Source organism: Chionomys nivalis, chromosome X (assembly GCF_950005125.1).
Source record: "Chionomys nivalis chromosome X, mChiNiv1.1, whole genome shotgun sequence".
Classification (NCBI taxonomy): Eukaryota; Metazoa; Chordata; class Mammalia; order Rodentia; family Cricetidae; genus Chionomys; species Chionomys nivalis.
The window spans coordinates 74,972,985-74,996,480 of NC_080112.1; the positions used below are offsets into that span (position 1 = coordinate 74,972,985).

At 40.3% G+C, this 23,496-nt stretch overlaps 1 pseudogene; it reads right to left on the minus strand.

Annotated features, from left to right (window-relative positions):
• Positions 1 to 602: 602 nt before the first annotated feature.
• Positions 603 to 22,994, minus strand: LOC130868485 (60S ribosomal protein L10-like; annotated as a pseudogene).
• Positions 22,995 to 23,496: the final 502 nt, after the last annotated feature.

The following is a 23,496-nucleotide window of genomic DNA, read 5'->3' on the forward strand; positions in this document are numbered from 1 at the left end:
TTTGATCCATTTTACCGGTAAGGCTTACTTGAGTTTTCTCATTGAGTTATTTACTTTTTTAAATTCTACCTTTATTTCAGCTTGAGTTATCATTGGTATTTCTGTCTCTTTATTGAATTCAGTTTTCAAACACTGTATTGTCTTCCTAATTTCATTCAGCTGTGTGCTTTGGTGTTTTCCAACTTCCATCAGGAATTTGTTTCTCTCCTTTTAAAGTTTATTTGGGCGTTTGTTCATGTCCTCTTTTAACTCTTCAAGATGTCGGAAGCCCAACTTTAGTGATGTGTAAGAGTCTCCCAGGTGGCACCAGTATTGGTAGCATAAAAGCTGCAAGACTGACAGGGTCATGGAAAGAAACTGATGTTTGGCGTTGTGAGAGGTCAAAACAGACCACTGGTGGAGGTGCAGCCTCAGCTGTAGTAGAAGCCCCAGGAATGAAGGGGTTGTGGATGGAGGCAGAGGCTTGGCACCATGTGGCAGAGTTGAAGTCCCAGAAGAGAAGCTGGAAGAGGCTAGTGATAAATGTACAACTTCAGTTGGTTTGGAGATCCCAAAATATCGTGTATAGGAGAGCTCTGCAGAAGTTCTCAGGAAGGCAGGTCTCACCACTTGTCCAGGGTTCCATGATTAGGGATATATTTGACCCCACAACCATGATGAAAGAGTTACTTCTCAGCAACCATGTCTTCAAATCCACTTGCATTAACCTTGGTGAAGTCCCACTTCTTTGAGATGTGGAGCCTCTGGGGGACAAGGAACCTGAACTTAGAGCTACACAGATCCTCAATCACATGCTCCTTATTCTGCAGTTTAGTGTGGATGTACATGATTGAATGAGGAAAAAAATTAAAAGGGCCAGGTCGTGGTGCACACCTTTAATCCCAGCACTTGGGAGGCAGAGGCAGGTGTATCTCTGTGAGTTTGAGACCAGCCTGGTCTACAGAGCGAGTTCCAGGACAGCCGGAACTGTTACACAGAGAAACTCTTCCTCAAACAAAAACAAGAAACAAAAAGAGGAGAAAGTTTAAGAGACTTTGGGATCATTTGCTTGTGCAGTGGCAGAAGTTATTATAATCTGTGAGAATTTGGAACTCAGGTGTGCCATTTTGGGCCATGGACCTATACTAAAGCCAAATGTCAGTAAGACAGCAATGCTTTAAGAAAATCTCTGAGTCTGAGAAATGAATTTAGTTCAAGGAGAAAGGGTCAAGAAATTAATTCTGCCATAGGGAGGGTTCCAATAAGTGCAAAGAGGCAGCTAAGAGAAAGAAAACAGTGTAGCCATAAGGGACAAGAAGAACAAGCAGGAACTCCATCCAAGGGAGAGTTCCAATATTAGAGAAGCCACAAGGGCATAAAGAAGTTTCAGGACTTCCAGGATGGAGCTGAGAGACAGGAAGATCAAGGTTGCAGAGGCCCAGAAGAACTTAAGGAAGCTATAGGACTTAGCAGGCAACTCCTAGAGGAAAATAAGGAAACTAGAGATGTACAGGCCCAGGAGGGCACAGCAGGTAGCTCCAAGGAGAAGGTGGAAAGAAAAGGGTCACAAACACAGAAGTATGTAGAGACGTTATGTAACTTAGTAGCCAGCTCCTATATGAAGGCAAGGAAGCTAGAGGAAAGAGCTGAAGAGCCATGAGGGAGCAGAGGGGTAAGTGTTGTGGTAACAAGAATTTTAATCTGGGTCATCCCCAAGTGGACTGAGAGACTTGTCAGAGAGATATGTCCCAAATTACAGAGGAGAGGTGGCCCTTTCCATGTGATAGTGGCCCAGAAGAGGAAGCTTCTTGCCACACAAGTGTGGCTTTTGTAGTAAAAGTAGACAAAACAGGGAGCCCTGTAGTAGCACTTATCCAGCAGAAGGGGCAAGACCAGTGGTTAGAACAGATAGAGGAGCACACAGTTGAAAAAGTGCCCTGGGAGAGGCTCTGAGAAAAGGGAGGGTTCCAGATAGGGAGAGGAGCAAGTGTCTTAGTAAGCAGAATTACCCACATGGTGTGGCCCTGAAAGATGTAACACACAGATGCCCACATGATGGGTGTTCCAAAGTGGATATCAGGCTCCAGGTTCCAGAGAGAGGATACTTACTGAGTAGGTTAGGAGAGATGAATGGTTAGATAAGCTGAAGGGAAGAAGTGACTAAAGAGGTGGACTCTAGAATCAAATTGGGTGGCTGGCAAAAGCCGCAGAAACAAATGATCCATACATGCCATAGGATCAGCAACTTGGCTCAGAGAGCCTGAGTTCCCTTGCAGGAACTCATGCTGCTTCTGAGTTTCAGCCCCAGATGAATGGAAAGAAACAAAGAAATAAAAAGGACTGCTCCTAGGAATCGTGGAAGGGAAAGTTTATTGTAGACAAAAAGGAGAGACATAGCCAGAAGCAGAGATGTCTGGGAGCCCAGAGTGAACATGGCCAGACTGAGCTGGACCATGTGAAGAGGTGGGAAGAGCAAGAGATGCGCTGCCAACCAAGAGGGGTGGTCTGGGCCAAGAGACTGGCCAAGAGGGCAAAGGATTAAAAAGATGGGTAACCAAAATGTGTATATTATATAAGGCAGAGCCTCTGGGGGAAGCACAGCCCAACCCCTGGGCTAGAGAGTTCTGGGTAGAGGATGGGGTATGCCAGCCATACCCTGTAACAAGTAGGGACTAAGGGATGCTGAGAGAACCTGGTGGCCAGGTCCACTTTAATACATTAAATAGGCACCTCAGTCATTTGTCACAGGGTTTGAGACTTAACAATGATGACCTGATCACTGTGCCCTGGGGCTTTCCAGAGGCACCACAAATACCTGTCTGGAGCCTGTCAGCCCCAGCACAGGACATCTTGCTGGTGGAAATGACATGAAAAGGGTGGAGCCTCACTTAGATATGAAAGCCATCCTTGCCACAACTCTTTTCCACGTATTTGCTGGCACAAGTACAGGTGGCCTTCCTGGTCTTTGAAGGAGAATTAATCATATTTATCAGACACCATGTGGCTGCAAAGTGGGAATCCATCAACATTTGCCTTCCTCCATCCCAAGTTAAAAATTTGGATCTTAGCATCAGGGCTCACCTCAGCAGAAGCAAGACTTTGATTGTGACTTGTTCTTAGAATATCCATTTCACTGGATACTGAGGGTGGTCGATGATGGCAATGGAATTTTTGGTGTCATAACAAAGGGGAAAAGACACTCATCTCATCTTAATCACAGCCAATTCTCACCTCCAGATAACCAGAAACCACATATTCTTAATTCAAAACATCACACTAATGACCCTGATAGAGTCTTTGCTTCCCTCTGAAACGTCACAAGCCAGGCCTCAATCATCCATACCTTCTATGTTCTGGTCTCCCAGGGAATAGTGTAGTGAATTGTAGTGATGAGGTGAGCAGGCCTGCTTTTTGTCCCACCCAGCTCCCGCACGGCTAGATTAGCCCCGGAAATAATAACACAGAAACTGTATTCATTTAAACACTGCCTGGCCCATTAGTTCTAGCCTCTTACTGGTTAACTCTCACATCTTGATTAACCCATTTCTATTAATCTGTGTTCACCACGATGTCGTGGCTTACTGGGAAGATTCTAACCTACGTCCATCTTGGGTAGGAGAGCCACGGCGTCTGCCTGACTCTGCTTCTACCCAGCATCCTGTTCTGTCTACTCCACCCACTTAATTTTCTGTCCTATCAAAAGGCCAAGGCAGTTTCTTTATTTAACCAATGAAATAAACACAAAACAGAAGACCCTCCTACATCAGAATAGCCTACTAAACTCCAGCTACTCAGTGGCATTTCTAGCCCAGGGGTTTTAGAAAACCCTTCCACTGTCCCCCCAAAGACAATATGGCCAGGTCTGTCACAGCAATAGCACGTTCCCCACTACCAATTTCTGTTCTAGTTTCTTGTTACTGTGATGAACACCATGGTCAAAAGCAACTTGGGGTAGAAAGGATTTATTTTGTCTAACAGGTTACAGTCCATCACACAAGGCACAATCCTAGAGGCAGGAATTGAAACAAAAGCCATGAAGGAATGCCACTTGCAATTGTGTTACTCATGGCTTGCTCAATCTGCTTTCTTATAGCACCCAGGACCATTTGCCTAAAGATGGCACTACCCACAGTGAACTGGACCCTCCTATGTCAATCATTAATATACAAAATGCCCATACAGGCTTGCCTGCATGCCAGTCTAATTGATTAGGCCAATCTAATTGAACTCAACTGATTTCCCTCTGTCTATGTAACTCTAACTTTTGTCAAGTTAACAAAAATACTTACTAACACAATCATGTTTACAATTGTTCTTTAAAATTCTGTATCCTGGGGTTAATCTAATTAATCCATTAGAGAGCATTTCTATAGAACCAGTGGTCTTGAGGGGGTGGGGCATATTTTTAGTCTCATGTGTTGTTTATGTTTTTGTGATGTGACATGAGCAGTAGATTTATTCTGTTGGTTGTGTATCTGATATAACATTCTAGGTGGTCTGTATTGAATGGAAGCTTGGTTCCATTTTTGCTGTTACCCTAACTTGGATGAATTTCAGTTCATGTAGGAAGATTAAGAAGGTCAGAATTTCAAACACTCAGTGTTGGTTAGTGATTGGAGAGACTGAGTGATGACAGGCCAGTGGTAACCAGTATGTCATGGTGATCTTCAAGGGTTGTGTAAATGCTTAGGTAATGGTCAAGCAAATCCTCTTGTATGGCTATCAATTAGTTCTGGGCACAGAAAGGTTGTATAGTACAAGGAGCTAGGCAGACTCACTGAGACAGCACATTGATGTAACTTCCAGCTAGGCCTCAATGTAAGGAGAAAGACCTGGGCCAGACTCACCCACAAATTATGAAGACACAGCTCTCAGACAAACCTGGGGGTAAGTAAACTTCTATTGAAACACACAAAAAGAAATTTTAGTGTTGGGAAAATAAATAGGTAGTGCCAGGGATAATGGTTAAAGAAATATTTAAGCACAAAGTAGAAGCACAGATAATTTGTGTTCATTGAGCAGTTCCTCTAATTGGAGTTGTGGTTAACAACTCTCCATACAGTAAAACACCATGACATTTGTTACAAATTGGATTCTGAACACTAAAATTTATGTTGTAGCCTCAGGAACCCCCAAATATGGCTGTTTGTAGAGACAGGGCCTTTGAAGAGGTGAAAGGTTGAAATGAGGCCAGTAGGACGGGCCTTACTACAATCTGACTGGGTATCATTATAAAAAAGAGACTTTGGTTTTTGAGATAAAGTTTCCCTGTGTAGTGAGCAGCGGCGGGGCTGCGTCCTGCCACCCGGCTAGCTTTACCCGAAATAATTACATGGAAACTGTATTCTTTTAAACACTGCTTGGCCCATTAGTTCTAGCCTCTTATTGGCTAATTCTCACATCTTGATTAACCCATTTCTAATAATTTGTGTAGCACCACGAGCTGGTGGCTTACCAGGGAGATTCTTAACCTGCTTCCGTCTCAGAGAGGAGAGGCATGGTGTCTGTCTCACTGCCTTCTTCCTCCCAGCATTCTGTTCTGTTTACTCCACCTACCTAATTTTCTGTCCTATCAAAGGCTAAGCAGTTTCTTTATTAATTAACCAATGAAAGCAACAGATTAGAAAGAAGTCACTCCCATATCATCCCTGTTTAGCCTTGGCTGTCCTGGAACTCACTCTGTAGATCAGGTTGGCCTCGAACTCAGAGATCTGCCTGCCTCTGCCTCCTGAGTTCTGGGATTAAAGTTGTACACCACTATGTCCAGCAAAGGGGTTTTTTAATAAATAAGTAAGAATAATTTTGAGAGAGAGAGAGGAGAGAGAGAGAGGGAGGGAGAAAGAGAGAGAGAGAGAGAGAGAGAGAGAGAGAGAGAGAGAGACTTGGAGACTGAAAGCTACCAGATGCATGCATGCACGCACAAAGTAATGACCTTGTAAAGACCTGACATGTGCGGTCAGACATAAACAAGTCAAAGAAGGAGACCTCATTGAAATTAATTCTGTTGGCACCTTGACTTGGAATTCTAACTTCCAGAACTGTGAAAAATACATTTCTGTTCTTAAAGTCACCAAAACTGTGGTACTTATGACAGCCTCAAAAAACTAAGATAGCAATACATTTCAAGGAAAGAACTCCCTGAATATAAAAGCTGGTAAAATGGAATATGATTGCATTTGTCTGCTTGGGCTGACATAGCAAGGTACCATAGATCAAGTGGTTTGAAAAACACTTCTTTCCTCCTAGTTCTGCAAGCAATAAGTCTATTATCAACATATCATAGTTGTTTTTGGATTAGGCTTCCCTCTCTGGCTTGTAGAAGGCTGCCTTTCCTCCATGTCTTCACATGACCTTGCTTTTGCACTTGGGAGTGGACTTCCCTGACTTTCCCACCTTTTTGTAATTTTATTTCATGTGTACGGGTGCTTTGCCCATACATGTGCCTCTATACCCTGTGTATGGAGTGGCCTCGGAGGTCAGAAGAGGGCAGCAGACCCCCTGATAATAGAGAGAGACACACCTGTGAGCTGCCATGTGGATGCTGGGAATCAAACCCAGGTCCTCTGGAAGTGCTCTTAACTACTGAGCCATCTCTCCAGCCCCTCTCCTCCTCTCCTTACCACAACACCAGTTCATAGGATTAGAATGTCCCAATTATGACTTTATTTAACCTTAATTACTCCCCTAAAGGTCTTGTCTCCCACAACATAAAATCTGTTAGAGATGCTCAGAGCATAATGAAAGTACATCACTAGTTCATTGTTTCGTACTAACGTGAGTTCTTGGTGTTGAAATTTTAGCATGGTTATGTAAAATGTTATCATTGAGAGAGGTTAGGTAATGGATACATGAAAACTCTCTGTCCAATTTTTCAGCTTCTTATGAGTCTAAAATTATTTTAAAATGAAAAGACGAAAACCAAGACCAAAATAAACAAAATAAAAGAAAGTGGTATTCTAAGAAGTCTCACAGTGTACAACCATCCGTGTCGTGATTCTTTCCATACCAAAAGGAACCAAGACCGTCTCTGGCTTTGCCATTTACTAGATACACAACCTTCACCAACTCCCTGAGCCTTAGTGTCTTCATCATTAAGAATTATAGCACACAAAGCAGAGTGCTGCTCAGGCACTGGGAGCCCCAGATCCATGTCCCATTTTGTCCTTTCATAAACTTTCAGTTATTTTGTGATATATACTCCCTGTCTTGTTGTAAAATGGGAATTATCTCTATCCTGTCCTCCCTCACACTGCTGGACTAGGGATCTGGGAGACGACACCAAGCATCTGGCTCCATGACAGCCCCATCTTGCTTTTAGAATTTTCCTCCCCAAGTAGCAAAATTAGAAGACAAGAAACGAGAAGGGAAGAAATTAGGCAACATGTCGAAAGGAGAAGGGGGAAACTGCATGCCAGATGTTTTTTGAGAAATGAAGAAAGTGTGAGGTGAAGTAAGCGTTTGACAAGAATGTTCAGGAAGAAGATTAATCACCATTTCAGTGTTCCATGTCCAAAGCGATTGTGTCTATGCTTGTTTGGCTGGGTCTGATTTCAGAATTAGAGAACCCAGTTTTCTCATTAAGGCAGGATACGATGGAGGGACACGCCAGGGCTCCTTTAAGGTTGGCCACTAATAGAGGACAGATGGAAATGACTGGAATGCCGTTAAATAAAGCAGAAAGCAGCTAAGAGAAAAACTGTTAAAAGAAAGTACATAAACAGTTCAACCACAAACTACCAGGTTCTGACTTGCTGATAGGGGTGTAAAACTAACTTGTCAGCTTGCTTTTTAAGTGCCAAACAGTGAGTGCTCAAGTGGCAAAGACCAGTCAACAGGCACCGTCACTCCCACCGTTCAAAATCTTTCCATGGCTTCCCATAGCCTGTCAAGAATGTCTAAACTCCTCTGCTTTGAATGGAAGGCCCTTTGTAAGCTGGCCCAAACTTGCTTTTCATGCCCCCACAGTGTAGCAAATGTAGGAAATTAGTCCCCACATTCCTGTCTACTGGCTATGTAACAGTGAAAAGAAAATCACTTAACGTCTCAGAGCCTAGCATTCTTCCTGTGTTAAATGACAATAATCCACACCCAATGACATCATGGACTATTTTTCAGGAGCACAACAACAGGAAAATGATCTAGGTGAATCAAGCAAGTTTCAAGTACTTGGTCTCTGTCAACAGTGTTATGCCACTCCTCAAAGGTGATCAGGGACAATCTCTCCTATTTAGGAAAGACCAATAGTCTCCTCATATCTGAAACTCTCTGACTTATTACCAAAAAAAAAAATGTCCCAAGAGACTATATTAACATCTCCTTTGTTCTGCTACCCAGACAAAAATAATCACCTCCTCTGAATATCTCACACAAAATTCTGTGGCTTCTGCCAACCACACTAAAATTTAAAAATCTCATCACAGACCTGTCTTCTTCAGTAAATTATGGGATACTCAATAACAGACATTATGTCTTATTGAATTAAATAAGTTCAATGCCCTTGTATAATAGGTCTCAATAGGAGTTTATAGAATTAGACTCTGGAATTAAGTATCTTCCATAAGTTAGGGCAATATTTAAGTGCTATCAAGTCATTAAAAACTTATCTTATAATGCCAATTATACTTAAATTAGTTTCTTCAAACAAACATTAACCTAAAACAAACTACACACAAAGTGCCAAACCCGGCACTAAGTGTCCAGCTGTAAATGGGAAACCATTTGAGTCTTAGTTATAGGCTGAAATCTCTTGAAGAAGCATTAAAAAATACTGATATGGTGCCCCACCCAGAATATTATAATTTATTCCATCTGCAGCGAAGCACATCAGAAGTCTTAGTGGTAACCCTAGTCAACATCACTCATCTTATTATAGAAATGTGAATGTAAATAAAGTAAGAGCCTAACAGGTATTTTGAAAGAAGAATGCCCAAATGAAGAGAGCAACCAATTAGCATGGAGAAACCTAAACCAAAAGAACTCAGAAATTTCTCTAACCAGAAAGGAGATGACATTTTAAAAGAAGTATAATGCTTGCCTATAGTGCAAAAGACCCTAGGTTCCATCTCCAGGGACCATAAAGGAAAACAAAAACGGGAAATGTTCATTTAAGGACATCTTCACTTCTAGTCTTTCACTGAAAGTGACTTTGGCTGAATATAGAATTTTACACGTTTCAGGTGAGATAATAAATCCCTGAATCATTTTTCTTTCAAAATATCTGTTAAACTCTTACTTTATTTACATTCACATTTCTATAATAAAATGAGTGATGTTGACTAGGGTTACCACTAAGATTTCTAATGTGCTTCCCTGGGTGGGGAGGCATGTCAGTAACTCCAGTTCCAGGAGTTCCTATGCCCTCTTCTGGCCTCCACAGGCACCTGCATTCACATGCATACACTACACACACAGCAACACACATATACATATAATTAAAAAAATAAATCCCCAGTTGGCAACTAAAAATTAAATAATAAAATGAATCTTAAAATTAGCAGAATTAAAAGGAAAAATAAATGACAATGCATTCGTTGTAAGAGACTTTAGCATCCTACTTTCAAAAGTGAACAGATAGATCACCCAGATTGAAAATCAATAAGGAAAGTAACTCTAACAACACTGTAGATAGAAGGGACCAAATAGTCAGACAAAGAACATTAAAGGAGCTATAGAGATGGCTCAGTGATTAACAGCACACACAACCCTTGCAGCAAATCCAAATTTGAGTACTAGCGCCCACATCAAGTGGCTTACAACTGCCTGTAACTCCAACTCTGAGGGATTCCAATGTTTCTTGCCTCCATGAGCACCTGCTGTCAAAAGCATATACCCTATATACACACCCATACACTTAGTCTTAAAATAATTAAAAATAACATTCCATTCAGCAGCAAGCAGCAGAAAATATGTTCTCATCAAGGATACACAAAACGTTCACCAGGAAAGACGATATATTAGGTCACAATACATATCTTACCAACTTCAAGAAAAATGGAAGATCAAGTACCTTTTTTTATTACAATGATCTGAAATACATCAGTAACAGGAAGGAAACTGGAAATCTTGCAAATTCATAGAAGCAAACACTATAATCTTGAACAATCAGTGAGTCAAAGGTAAATATTTTCGTCTTGATATGAATTAAAACAGAGGGGACATGAAGATGGCCAGGTGGGTAAAGGTACCTGTCACCAAGCCTGATGGCCTAAATTTGACCCCCAGGATCCACATAGTGTAAGGAGAGAACTGACTCCTGCGGGCTGTTTGCTGACCTCCATAGACGTCCTGTGGCATGTACACACACAAACACAGACACATGTGAAAATAAGTTTTGAGAGGGAAATTTATAGTGATGATTATGTATTAATAAATAAATAGGCCAAGCAGTGGTGGCATATGCCTTTATCCCAGCACTTGGAAGGCAGACACAGATGGGTCTCTGTGAGTTCTAGGCCAGCCCTGTCTTCAGAGCACGTATCAGGACAACCAGGGCTACACAGAGAAACCCTGTCTTGAAAAAAAAAGAAAAGAAAAGAAGAAGAAAGAAAGAAAAAATTAGGTTTCAAATAAAACAACCTAAATTTATACTTCAAAGACTATCAAACAACTAATAAAAAAACTAATAAAAAAAACTGGGTATCATAAGGCGTATTTGTAATCTTAGATCAAGGGAGGCTAAGGCAAGAGGATCTTTTGAGCTAACCTGGGCTTCAGTGTGAGTTTAAAACCAATTTGTATTATGCACAAATTGTAAGTCGGTACAAATTATGTGTTTTAAGAACAAGTCTCAAAAATTAATGAACAAATAAATAAAATATGTACATAGCAAAAGGAAGATTAGAAGGAAGAAATAATAAAGATCAGATAAAATAAATGAAATGAAGATTAGAAAAAGAATAAGAAAGATTTTTAAATTAAGTTAATATTTTGAAAATATAAATGAAATTGGTTAGACTTAGAAAAAAGGGAGACCACTAAAGTAAACAAAATAAAACAGGAGACATTACATTATAGCTGATATCACAGAAACACAAAGGGTCATAACAAAATTTAGTAACTTTTAAGAAATAGGAACATACAACATCTCAAGGAAAGATTATTAATAAAAAAGACAGAACAAATAGCAAAATACAATAATTCAATAATTTAAAACATTCCAACAAATAAAAGCCAAGGACATGATGGTTTCATGCCTAAATTCATCCAAATAGTCAAAGAATTAAGTTTAACCCACCTCCAAATTATGTCCAAGAAATGAAGAGATATGCATACATCCGAACTCAATTAGAAGGTTGGCATTTCCCTGTTATCAAAGCAAGAAAAATGTATACTACTATTTAAGATAAACTATATGGGATGACCTTCAGTAAATACTAGTAAAACATAATTTCCACAGTGCCAAAAGGAACTATGTAAGCCACTGGGGGATGTGGAGAAGTACTATGAAATGTTGTTTTCTGGGTTTAACATGGCCTTTGTTCTCATGGACTGAAAGTTGCTATCATTACCTTCACAAATCCTACACAATACCCAGCCAGTCAGCATTCCAGCATGAATGGGAGAGGGGTCTGTTGGCTAGTTTGTTGTCAACTAGACACAAGCTAGAGTCATCTGAGAAGAAGGAACCACAACTGAGAAATTGCTCCTCTCAGCTTGACCCACAGGCAAGCCCATGGGATTCTTGACTGGTGATTGATACAAAAGGGCCTAATTCACCTTCGGCAGTGCTATTTTTGGTTAGATGGCCATAGGGTTGTGTAAGAAAGTAAACTGAAAAATCAAGAGAAGTAAGCCAGCAAACAGCATTCCCTCGTGTCTTATGCCTCAGTTCCTGCTGCTTTAAGGTTCCTGCCCTGGTTTCCCTCAATAGATTGTGACTAGGTTTGAAATGTACCAGGTTCATGGGGTATTGTTGTGACAGGCTTAGCTATGTTCATTTGAGAAGGATTGTGAAAGGTTTTGGAACTTTGGACTAGAAACATCATTGAATGTTCAGAGCTTCATAACCTATTCTGGATACTAAGAAGATAATGCTGGGAGAAGTACAAATGATGGAGACCTGGTTTATGAAATTTCCAAGGGAAGTAGAAACTTTATCAGGCCATTTCATGTACTATTTTTGCATTAAGATTCTTTGGTTCTGGTTCAGCTGAGAGACTGAAGAATCAATTGTATGTAAGAAGAGAGCAGAACTAATAAAGTAGAACCTTTGCTTTGCTGTAATAATTGACGCTGATTGGCTGAAGCTGAGAAATTGGCAGTGACTGAGACCAACCAGCATCACTGATGTGAAATTTCCTGAAAAATGTTTCCTCGGTACATAGAATCTGTGGTTAAGGGGAAACCAGTGCTGTATCTCCTGCTGGCAGCTGAACTTGGTAATATGTAAGAGTCCCTCATGTGGAACTGGATTCGAAGGCATGAAGGGGTCATGGAGACCAGTTGAGTCGTGGCAGTATGAGAATCTGGGGAGACCATTGGTGAAGGTGAAGTCACAGGACAAGCCTCAAGATTGAATGGGTAATGGAGAGAAGTTGAGACGTGGCACTGTGTGGCAGAGTCGGAGTCTATGGGCCAGTTGTAGTGAAGATCCAGCATTTTGGAAAAATTACCAATAAGTACAGCAACATCTATGGACTGAAGCCAGTCCAAACCTAAATGAACTGTGCTGTGGATGGCAGAGCCAGAAGTGTGAAGCTGTTCAAGCCCTTTAGAGCCCAGAAGATTGTGAGGCTCAGACATTGGACACTGAGTTTGGACTGGAGTTTGGTTGTTCTTTGTTCGTGTTGTTCTTCACTCCTGGAATAAGAAAGTATTAGCTTGTATTTTGATTTTACAGGAACTGACAATTATGAGACCTTGGCTATTTTAGAGAATCTTGGAACTTTTAAAGAGACTTTGGGTATTTTAGAGAAATATTGGGCTTTTAAAAAAGAAAACTAAAATTTTGGATTTTTTAAATTATGGGACTTTTATTTTTCATATTGTAATATTAATATTATTATGGGATCTTGGAGCTGAACAATAAAGGAAAGATTATTGTTTAATAAGAGCTGTGTTTGTATGTTGACAAGGGGTCAATTGTGCTGATTGGTTTCTTCACAACTTGACACAAATCTAGACATATTGGGGAAAGAGAACCTTAATTGAGACAATGCCTCCATAATAAACATTTTATATGACTATAGGATGTTTCAGTTTTGGTTAGTGATTGATGTGGGAGGGACCCAGCTCACTGTGAGTAGTGCCATCCCTGGGCTGGTGGTCCTGGGTAATATAAGAAAGCAGCCTGAGCAAGCCAAGGGGAGAAAGTCAGAAAGCAGCACCTCTCCATGGCGTCGGCATCAGTTCTTGCCTTCAGGCTCCTCCCTGGAGTTCCTGCCTTGACTTCTCCCAATGATGGAGTGTGATCTGAGAGTGGTAATCCAAAATTAACCATTTCTTCCACAACTTGCTTTTGGTCATGGCATTTTATCACAACAATAGAAACCTTAATTAAGACACATCTTATATTTAAGAAACCTTAAAAATTCTACCAAAAACTGAAAAAAATGGCAAGCAAATTCAGTAAAATTGCAAGATAATGTATCAGTATGCAAAATCAGTGGCATTTCTATACACTAACAATAAAGTATCTGAGAAAGAAATAACACCATCAGCATTAGTCTGCTTTAGATCCATATAAAGAAATCCCTCAAACAATTAACTCAGAAAATGAAAATGTTTATTTTGACTCGTGATTTTGGAGGTTCCTGTCCGTGATGGAGTGGTCCCCTTTACCTTGGGCCTGCGGCAAGGCTATGGTGAGAACACATGGCAAATTAAAACCCCTAATTTTATAAGCAAAGAATAAGAACAAGAAAAAGAAAGGGTGGAGGCCCATGACTCCCTTTGAGAGCCCAATAACCTCCCTCAAGGCCCAACCCCTCAGAGGGTTGCACGACTTTCCAATAGTAACACCTGGGGACCAAACCTTTATAACAGGGAAGTTTAAAAGATCTCAAAAGTATAACACAATCCAATTTACAATAGCATCAGAATTTTTAGAAACAACAACAATGAGGAATGTCTTCAGTTCCAAGGAATGTCCTCTTCCGACCTTTACAACCGCCCACAGAGATATAGCACTCATTCATTCACACACACACACACACACACACACACACACACACAATTTGTTTTCTTAAGTTTTGTTTAGTTTTTCTTAAGGGAGAGAAAGAATTTGAAGTTGAATGTTTATGAAGGGGGAATTTGAAAGGAGTTAGGGGAGGGGAAAGAGTAATGACAAAAGTATATGAAATTTAAAAAAAGTAGAACACTATTTTGATAGCATGAAAGCAAAATATTAAAATTTTAGAAACAAAATAATACTTAGAAATAAAGTTAATAAGAAAAATATCTACTCAATGCAAATTCTAAAACAATTATGAAAAATAAAAGAAAACACAAATAGAAAACAATGCAACTCAAATGTAAGAATTAATATTACTAAAATGTCCATACTAAAGCTGGACATAGTGACGCATGGTCATCCTAGCATTTAGGAGGCTGAGGCAAAAGATCAACATGAGCTTAATACCAGCCTAGACTACATTATGAGTTCCAAGTCAGTCTGGGCTATCTATAAAGACAAGAATGAAGAGAAAGATAAAGAGAGAGAAGAGAACAGGGCAGAACAGGAAAGGAGAGGGGAGGAGAAGAGAGGAGAGGAAAGGGGAGGGAAGGGAAAAGGAGGGAAGAGGAAAGAAGGAGGTAGAAAGGAACAGAGAAAGAGAGAAAAAGAGAATCCATACTATCCAAAATGATCTATAAAGACAATGCAACCCCTATTAAAGTTCAAATGACACCTTTCACAGAAATAGAAAGAAACAATCCTAAAACTCATATGGAAGACCCAAAATCTATAGTGGTCTTGATACAGAAGATGGAGGCATAACAGTTTCTGGTTTCAAATTATTTTACCAAAGTACATAATCAAAACAGCATGGTACTGACATATAAAAAAAATAATAAGCCTACAAGCTCAGCACTAGGGAAGTGAGCTCAGGAGGATCAGAAATTCAAGGTTGAACTACATAATGAGTTCAATGCCAGCCTAAGCTTCATCAGCTCCTGTCTCATAGACAATAGGCCAATGGGAATTTAATTCACGTATACATAGTCAATTAATCTTTTATAAGGAAATCAATAACTCACTCTGGGGAAACAGTAAATAGTGTTGCAAGAACTGGATAGCCATATACAAAAGAATGAATTCATTAAAAAGTATTAAAGACCTGACATGTAGAAGATCTGAAACCATGATGTATCACCCTTTGAGAAGAATCACCTTGGCATTGGTCTCCACAATGGTTTTTAGTAGATAAGACACCAAAAGCACAAGCAGAAAAAAAAAAAGAATCAACAAAATGAAAGAACAACTTAATAATGAGGAGATCTAAGAACTGTATATCTGCTAAGTGTTTAACATCCAAATTACATCAAGAGTTTGTAACAGTAGCAAATTTCCAACGGGCAGACAGCTTGAACAGGCATCTTTTAAAACAAGGATATGGAGGGGCTGGAGAGATGGCTCAGAGGTTAAGAGCATTGTCTGCTCTTCCAAAGATCCTGAGTTCAATTCCCAGCAACCACATGGTGGCTCACAACCATCTGTAATGGGGTCTGGTGCCCTCTTCTGGCCTGCAGGCATACACACAGACAGAATATTGTATACATAATAACTAAATAAATATTAAAAAAAAACAAGGATATGGAAATAACCAAGAGGTAGAGAAATAGGTACTCATCCTCACTAATCATCAAAAAAAAAATGCATGGCAAAAAATCCCAATAGGATGTCACATCAGGCCTGTTTGGACGGCTCTTATAGAACCAACAATGAATAACAAATGTTGGTGGAGTGTGAAGGAAAAGAAACTCTGGATCATCAATCAGAATGTTCAGTTGTGCAGGCACTATGAAAAACAGAATGGAGCTTCCTCCAAAAATTAAAAGAAAAATAGAAAGTCCACGCATGGCAGTGGCAATCTGTAATCCTGGCACTCATATGAGTGCTAGTTCAAGACTAGCCTTGGTTACATGGTAAAAAAGTGTCTCGAAGTATTTTTTTTTAATGGGACCTACCATTTGACTCTGCAATCCTGCCTCTGGGTAAACCTAAATGAATTGTGACTATTATCTATGCTCTCATATTCATTGAAGCCTTGTTTAAATAAGCAAATAAAAAAATTCATAAGTATCCACTGACAGAAAAATGAATGAAGAAAATGTGACATGGGTATAAACATACATTTAAGGTAAAATGTCATTTAGCCGTAAAGAAGCAGCAAAGTTCTGCCATTTGTGACCCTTGAGGGCACTACATTATGTAAAAGAATTCAGACAAAGACAGAGACAAAAATCATATCATGTCACTTAGTTTATGCAGAATCTGAAAACTCAAACTCACAGAAACTGAGAATAGGGTGGAACGGGAGCCACCAGCCACACTGAGGAGTGGGAAATGCTGACGAATGGGTCTACATTTTAGTTACAAAATCAATACGTTCTTGATATCCAATGCACAGCAAGATGATTATCATGACTGACTGTGGGTTATAGTCTTAGAAACTTCTGAGAGCAGATCTTAAATGTTCTCACCAGAAAGGGGGGATGGTAATGGTTAACTAAGTTAAGTTTGGTACTAATTTCATGGCATATACACACATCAAATCATCTCATTGTTTACACTAAATACATAGATAATTTTATTTGTCAGTCATGGGTTCGATAAAGCTGGAGTGGTGTTAATTAGATAATTAATCACCTGCTACCCTACCAGTCACCCTGACTACAACCTCAGGGTCTGAAACAGCATGATTCAGCAAAGCCACCTCTGAATTACTGACCCAGAGGAACTGTATGGGATGAGGAACGTTTCTTGTTGGTTTAAGCTACTACATGTTGGAGTGGTTTGCTGTGCAGCAGGATCTAACTAATAAGTACTTTCTGTGCTTACTGTGTTGATATTTTAAAGAAAATTTTCAGAATCAAGAAGAAATTGGTCAAGAAAATAACTGTATTAGTTGGTTTCTGTGAATAAAATTATGCTAACATAACAAAGTGAATTTGAAAGTTCCCCTCTTTTGTACTGTTGGAGTTTCTAAATGATTGGTATTGTTTGTTCCTCAAATATGTGTGAGAATTCAACCAGAGATGCCTTGGGCTGGGAGTTTTCTTAGTGGCAAAGATTTTTAGGAGCTAAATCAATGCTGTTAAATAATGTGTCGCTCTGCTTCTCTCTTTTCTTCTTGCACTGCCAAGTCTTATCTTCTGTAATTGTGACCAGTGGAAGGATCCACTTGGTAGCATTCCTCTTCTGAAACCCCTGCACATGCAACTAGTGTCTGCTAGGCAACAAACAACTTTTGGATCGATTCCCTTTTTGAAGACTCTGTTTCTAAAGGCCAAAATAAATATGGCTTCTTACTTGCTCTCCAGAGACCAGTACCCAGCTAGCAGCCAAATCACAGTGTTAAAGTAGTCACTGTTTTGAAGAAAATGCGGGTCCCCCATGGTCACTTCAATATATCAATTCGATACCTTGTCCATCATATCTTATGTGGATAAACTGTGTTCTCCCTCAGTCTTTTGTATACTGCCACCCACTTTCTCTATGGTGAAGAAAATAGACTCTGCTGAGAAAATTGGAAACAGAGAGAGAATCTGGGTCCAGAGAATAAAAAGGGAACTTTTACTTTTGCAGGTGTTATAGCCTAGGTTCATGAGAGCACCACGATGAAAGAGTCAAACCACCATGACAGGATGCAGGACTTAGGAGAAGGAAAGCTCATGATTTCTCAAAGTGTCCCCAAAGCCTCTCCAACTACCTCAAAATTTTTCTTTTAAATAATTTCCCAGTGCAAACATTAATTCCTCTTTAATTCCAAACTGGGGGCCTCAAACTCCAGACATTACTACTTTTCCCTCATCACAGTGTAGGATCCTGCATCTTCCCAGGCTGCTGGTGTGATTCCCCAGTAACTACAACCAATGAAACAGGTAAAGTAGTTTCATGCTTAAGCAGGCTTCTTTGGGGGTACAGTCTCAATTGCCATAGGCCAGCGGAAGCTTTACAAGGGTCTCAGAGACCTCCAGGGAGGAAGCCCCACCCACCTTCTCTGGCCTGGCCCTGCCAAGAGGCTTCCAGGAAGGATGAAGCACCCAAACAAAGCCAGTATGTTCTTACCTGTCGCCTCTGCAAATTAGAGACTGCAGCTCCTGGCTTGACATGTGAAAGGGGATTAGGAAAATGGGAGGGAGAATGAGAAGATGAAAGCAAATGTGGAGGAAGACAGCTCAACACCACAAAGTGGCAAGGGAAATGCCTGATAACAGGGAAACCAGGCCTGGTTTAGAAGGCTTCCCATTCCTCCCTCTAGGTTTTCATCAGCCTTTTGAGATATCCTCTCCTGTGCAGGAAGAGCCACTACAAACAAAAAATAAGTCTCTGTGTCTTGTAGCCAAACCCCTCCCACCCAGCTTCAAAGGTTGAGCAATGCAGCCTTTCAGGGGACGTGAAAACCACACACACACACACACACACACACACACACACACCTCTGAATCTATCGTCCTTGCTTGGAACCAACTTCCCTTCTAGATGCAGAGAGCATATGGTAATTAAGAACAAAGAGAATAAGGTCTTAGAATTTTTCAGATGGCTCAGGTTCCAGATCCAGACCTACAAGTTTCTCAGTAAGATAAACTTACAGATACCCAAGGCCACACTCCCGCTCCACCCTCCCCTACACCACCTGCCTGTACCACCCATGAATTCAGTCATAGAAGCTGACATGAGAATTCAGATAGCAACCATTAAGAGTTTGGGAAGGTCATTATAGTATATCTATATTTCAGACATATTTATCTTGCAGTTTATATGGCCTGAGGTGAGATTTGTATTGGTGAGATCTGTATTGTCTCCTTTGTAACAATAACTGATCTGGGCTGAAATTCTTTCTATACATGTAAATAACCTGTTTATATAAAATCTCACACACACACACCACTTTAGTATCTATTCATAATTCTTTTGAAATTTTTATCATGTGCAGAAATCCTCAAGGTCCAGAAAAAGGCATCTTATCCCCTTGGAGCTAGAGTTGCAGTGGCAGCTGTGAGTTACCTGATGTGTGTACTGGCTACCAAACTCTGTTCCTGTGCAAGAGCAGCAAGCACTGTCAACCACTGAGCTGTCTCTCCAGCCCTCTATTCATAAGTATTACCTAAACTATTATTGTTATGATGATTAAAAGGTAGTGACTTTCTCATCCTTATTGGGCCTTCTAGACCCAGACATATGTGGCTTGTAGTATGATGCACTGTGGACACAGCATCACTTTCATGGTATTTTATCAAAATCATATAGTTTCGTTCTATTCATTAGGAAATGCCAGACATACTTAAATTGAGAAACATTCTACAAAGTTACTGATACAAATTCTTCAAAAGTGCAGTGTATGAGAGGTAAGGAAAGCACAAGTAACTATTTCACATTAACAGAAGACTGCAGCAGGATTAACAAAAACCCAGAGACAGATAGTGGGGTTCAACCTGAAGGTCAGAAAAGCAAAACAGCCAGCTACTGACTCTTACCTCTACCTCAGTCCACAATGGCAATTCTGCCTCTAGGAATCTCAGAATGAGATTCTCCATGAAAGCTGTCTCCTCCCATCTTATATTCCTCTCTAGTTCTGGGATTAAGGGTGTGTACCACTACCACCTGGTTTCTATGGCAAGATAGTGTGGCTACTAGGATTAAAGGTGTGTGTCATTGCTGCCTGGTCTGTACAGCCAAGGAAGTAATCAACAAAATGAAGAAACAAACAACAGATTAGGAGAAAATATTTAAATCTATATATCTTTTAAGGGACTAATATTCAAATTAGATAAGAAACTCATAATACAATAGCAAAATAAAAATGAGTAATCAATTTAAAGTGGAAAGTGAACTGGATAAGTGTTTCTACAAAGAAGACAAAAGCCAGCTATAAAGTATTATGAGAAAGTGCTCAATATCATCAGAGAAAGACAAATCACATGTATAGGCCAGAGGACAACTCCAAGGAGTTGTTTCTCTCCTTTCACCTTTATGTGGGTTCCAGGATTGAACTCAGGTCCCCAGGCCTTTACCCACATGAGTTATCTTACTGGCCAAGAAAAAGGAACTCCTCCAATGTACTCTCAAACTTCAATTATATAATTTACAAGTAACTCAAAAACTTGTAAAAATTTTAATGCTGTTTCTAGATAGCCAGATTATAGATTTAATTCTTTGGGTAATCTATTTGTGAATGACCCTGAAGGTAATCATAAAATGATAATACATAATTTTGGCAATGCTCAAATATGAATTTTATATGATTATGAAGTCAGTACTTGTAATTGAGTTACTAAATTAATAGGTCTAGCCAACTAATCACAGTGTAACTCGATGACACTGTTTTCGACATTTGATTTTTTTATTTAATAATTTGTAAAATGGGATAATGTGGCCATTTTTACCACAAAACAATTTTATTCTAAACAGTAATTGTTGTTTTTTAAATATTTATTTATTATGTATACAATATTCTGTCTGTGTGTATGCCTGCAGACCAGAAGAGGGCACCAGACCCCATTACAGATGGTTGTGAGCCACCATGTGGTTGCTGGGAATTAAACTCAGGACCTTTGGAAGAGCAGGCAATGCTCTTAACCTCTGAGCCATCTCTCCAGCCCCTAAGGCAGTAATTGTATGTTGGAGATTTCAGAATTTCTTAACACATGCCTTTGCGAGTATCAAAGACCTGCAAAATATTAAGAAGTCATACAGTTTAATTTGTTATTTCATCTAGTTTTGCAATATAAGCCACAGTCAGTATGTTTGAGCTTCCAAAGTTGCAATACTTTTTAAACAACAAGAACTCTATAATAAAGTCTATGATCAATTAGTATTTCTAGGAACATATAAATGCTACAAACCCAAAATTGTTCTGGCCAAATTAAGCTTTTTAAAAACGAGTCATTGATCCCCTGTGACAATGCATTCAAGGCTACTTCCCACATTCTCTTCTATCAGGTTCAATGTAACTGACTTTATGTTAAGGCCCTTGATCCACTTGGACTTGAGCTTTGTACAAGGTGATAGATGTGGATCTATTTGCAATATTCTACATGTTGGTATCCATTTATGCCAGCACCATTTGTTAAAAATGTTTTCCTTTTTCCATTGTACCTTTTTGGCTTCTTTCTCAAAAATCAGGTGTTCATATGTGAATGGACTAATATCAGGGTCTTCAGTTTGATTCCATTGATCCGCATGTCTGTTTTTGTGTCAGTACCAAGCTGTTTTTATTACTGTAGCTCTATAGAATGCCAGTAGCACAGACACTGACACTAAGAGCAACAATCAATAAATGGGACCTCCAGAAACTGAGATGCTTCTGTGTTGGGAGCTGACCCTCAGACTCTAAACTTTCTATGACTTCTTGCCTGCTGAAGTAAACAATTTTTTTTCTATGCTCGAAGATGCTCTGAGCATGAAACCCTCATGAGTTCCTGATAACAACGAAGTGGTTTCTGATGGGCTTACAGTAGAAAATCCCGAGATCTAGGGCGTGGCCACTAGTCAAGGAGAGCACTATATAAGCTGCCTTGGAACATAATAAAATTGGTATTTTTGCTTCAAGAATGAATTATGTCTCTGTGTGTTCTTTAATCCCCAGGCCCTTGCCCAACTGCCATTCCAAGTGGTGCAGGAGCCAAAGGTGGAGGCCCCGCTGGGATGGGGAACTAGGGACACTTCTGAGGGACACCCTCCGGAAGGCCGACCAGCAGGTAAATAACAAAGAGAAGGTGAGAGGGTAAATTGTAAGGATGGGGGCAGAGTCTTCCAAGTCTGCTCTCGTAAAGGAATTTCGGGTACTACTGAAAAAAACAGAGTACCTGGATTAAAATATAAACAGTTGAAGAATTGATGGAAACCCTAGGTGGGGTTAGTCCATGGTTTCTACAGGCAGGCATCTTGAACATCCCTAACTAGAAACATGTTAAGGCAGATTTACAAAAGGAATTTGGGGACAAAGGAAGGACCTGAGTCCTTTCAAATCTCCACATTCTCTCTACGGAGACTGGTAAAAGATTCGATGCTTACTGAAAATTGTAAGGTCAAAGAACAACTCCAGGAGGCTGCAGACATTGGAGGTTGTCCAGGATAAAAATTCTCTGGCCTCATACAAAGGAGACCCAAAAGGACAGGAGCTGAGGAGGCTCAGGATAGTAGCAATTCTGAGTCATCTCTAGGAAGTAGGTCTATTCTCTTACCTTGCCCCAGGAGAAAGAACCCCTTTTACAAAGCAACTGCCCCTTTAGCTAGTGAGAAGGAAGTAGAAGAGTTGCGGAGACAATTAGTAGAACTTAAGTCCAGAAATATCCAGGCATTCCCTGTTATCGAAACTGTGGATCCTCAGGGAGACAGGCAGAGGCTACACCAGCAGTTTCAGTTTAAGGATGTAAGAAAGTTTAAAGAGGCCATAACCGCTTATGGACCACATGCTCCCTTTACTGCTGCCTTGGTATAGTGCCTACCTTCACAGAATGAAACTTGAGCCTGTCTAAATTTTGGACCCTTGACTGTGCAGGACTCTACCTTGCTTAATGACACAGCAAAATGGAACGCCACAAATATCGTTGAAGAGACCTTGCAGTTAAATCAGAGCCAAAATAAGACTTCCCATGCAGCTGTCTGTATGTCAGGGCTATTTTTTCTTTCTTTTAACTAACCATAACCTTGAATGATTCTGCCCTTAACTGCTCTCAAGTTTCATGTCATGTAAGCAGCTGTTGGGTGAACGAGACGACAGCTGCTGTGGTCCAGGTTCCAGGCTTGGTACCTATCCTGGTGAATCAGCTGGTGCTGAGGCTACCTGCTGAGACTTCAGGATCACCGAGGCTGTAGTGGCTGCTATTGTCACTGCTGCCGCCTCTGCCATGGTAGCCAGAATTGCTATCAGCCAGACTGCTGCTGTGGCTAGCACTGTTGATTCCTTAGCCGGACAGCTTACCAATTCCTTAGAGACCCAAAATTCCCTTAATAAGCATATTTGCCAGGGCATTTTGCAAGTTAACCTACAGACTGTCCTTTTACAAGAGCAGTTAGGCTTCTTATGGGATTTGCATACGGTTAGGTGCTCCCCTTCCTTCCATCATATTTGTGTCATGCCTGGACCAGTCAAGAACCTTAGTGCTACTGTCAGCCAGTTGAATTCTTAAGGGACCATGGAACATGTAATTTCTTAATTTTACTGTGTTTCTTGCTAGAGATATTCTTAAGATTAATGAGACTCTTGTTCCTCCCACTTCCATATATTCTCTAACTAAGGGCATTCTTTATGGCCGAGGCTTGCTGAAAAGCTGGTCTGGGACTGTTGCCCTAGGAAATCTCATAGCTGGAGGGTTTTTAGTGCTCTGCCTTTTAACAGGCATCAGCAGTAA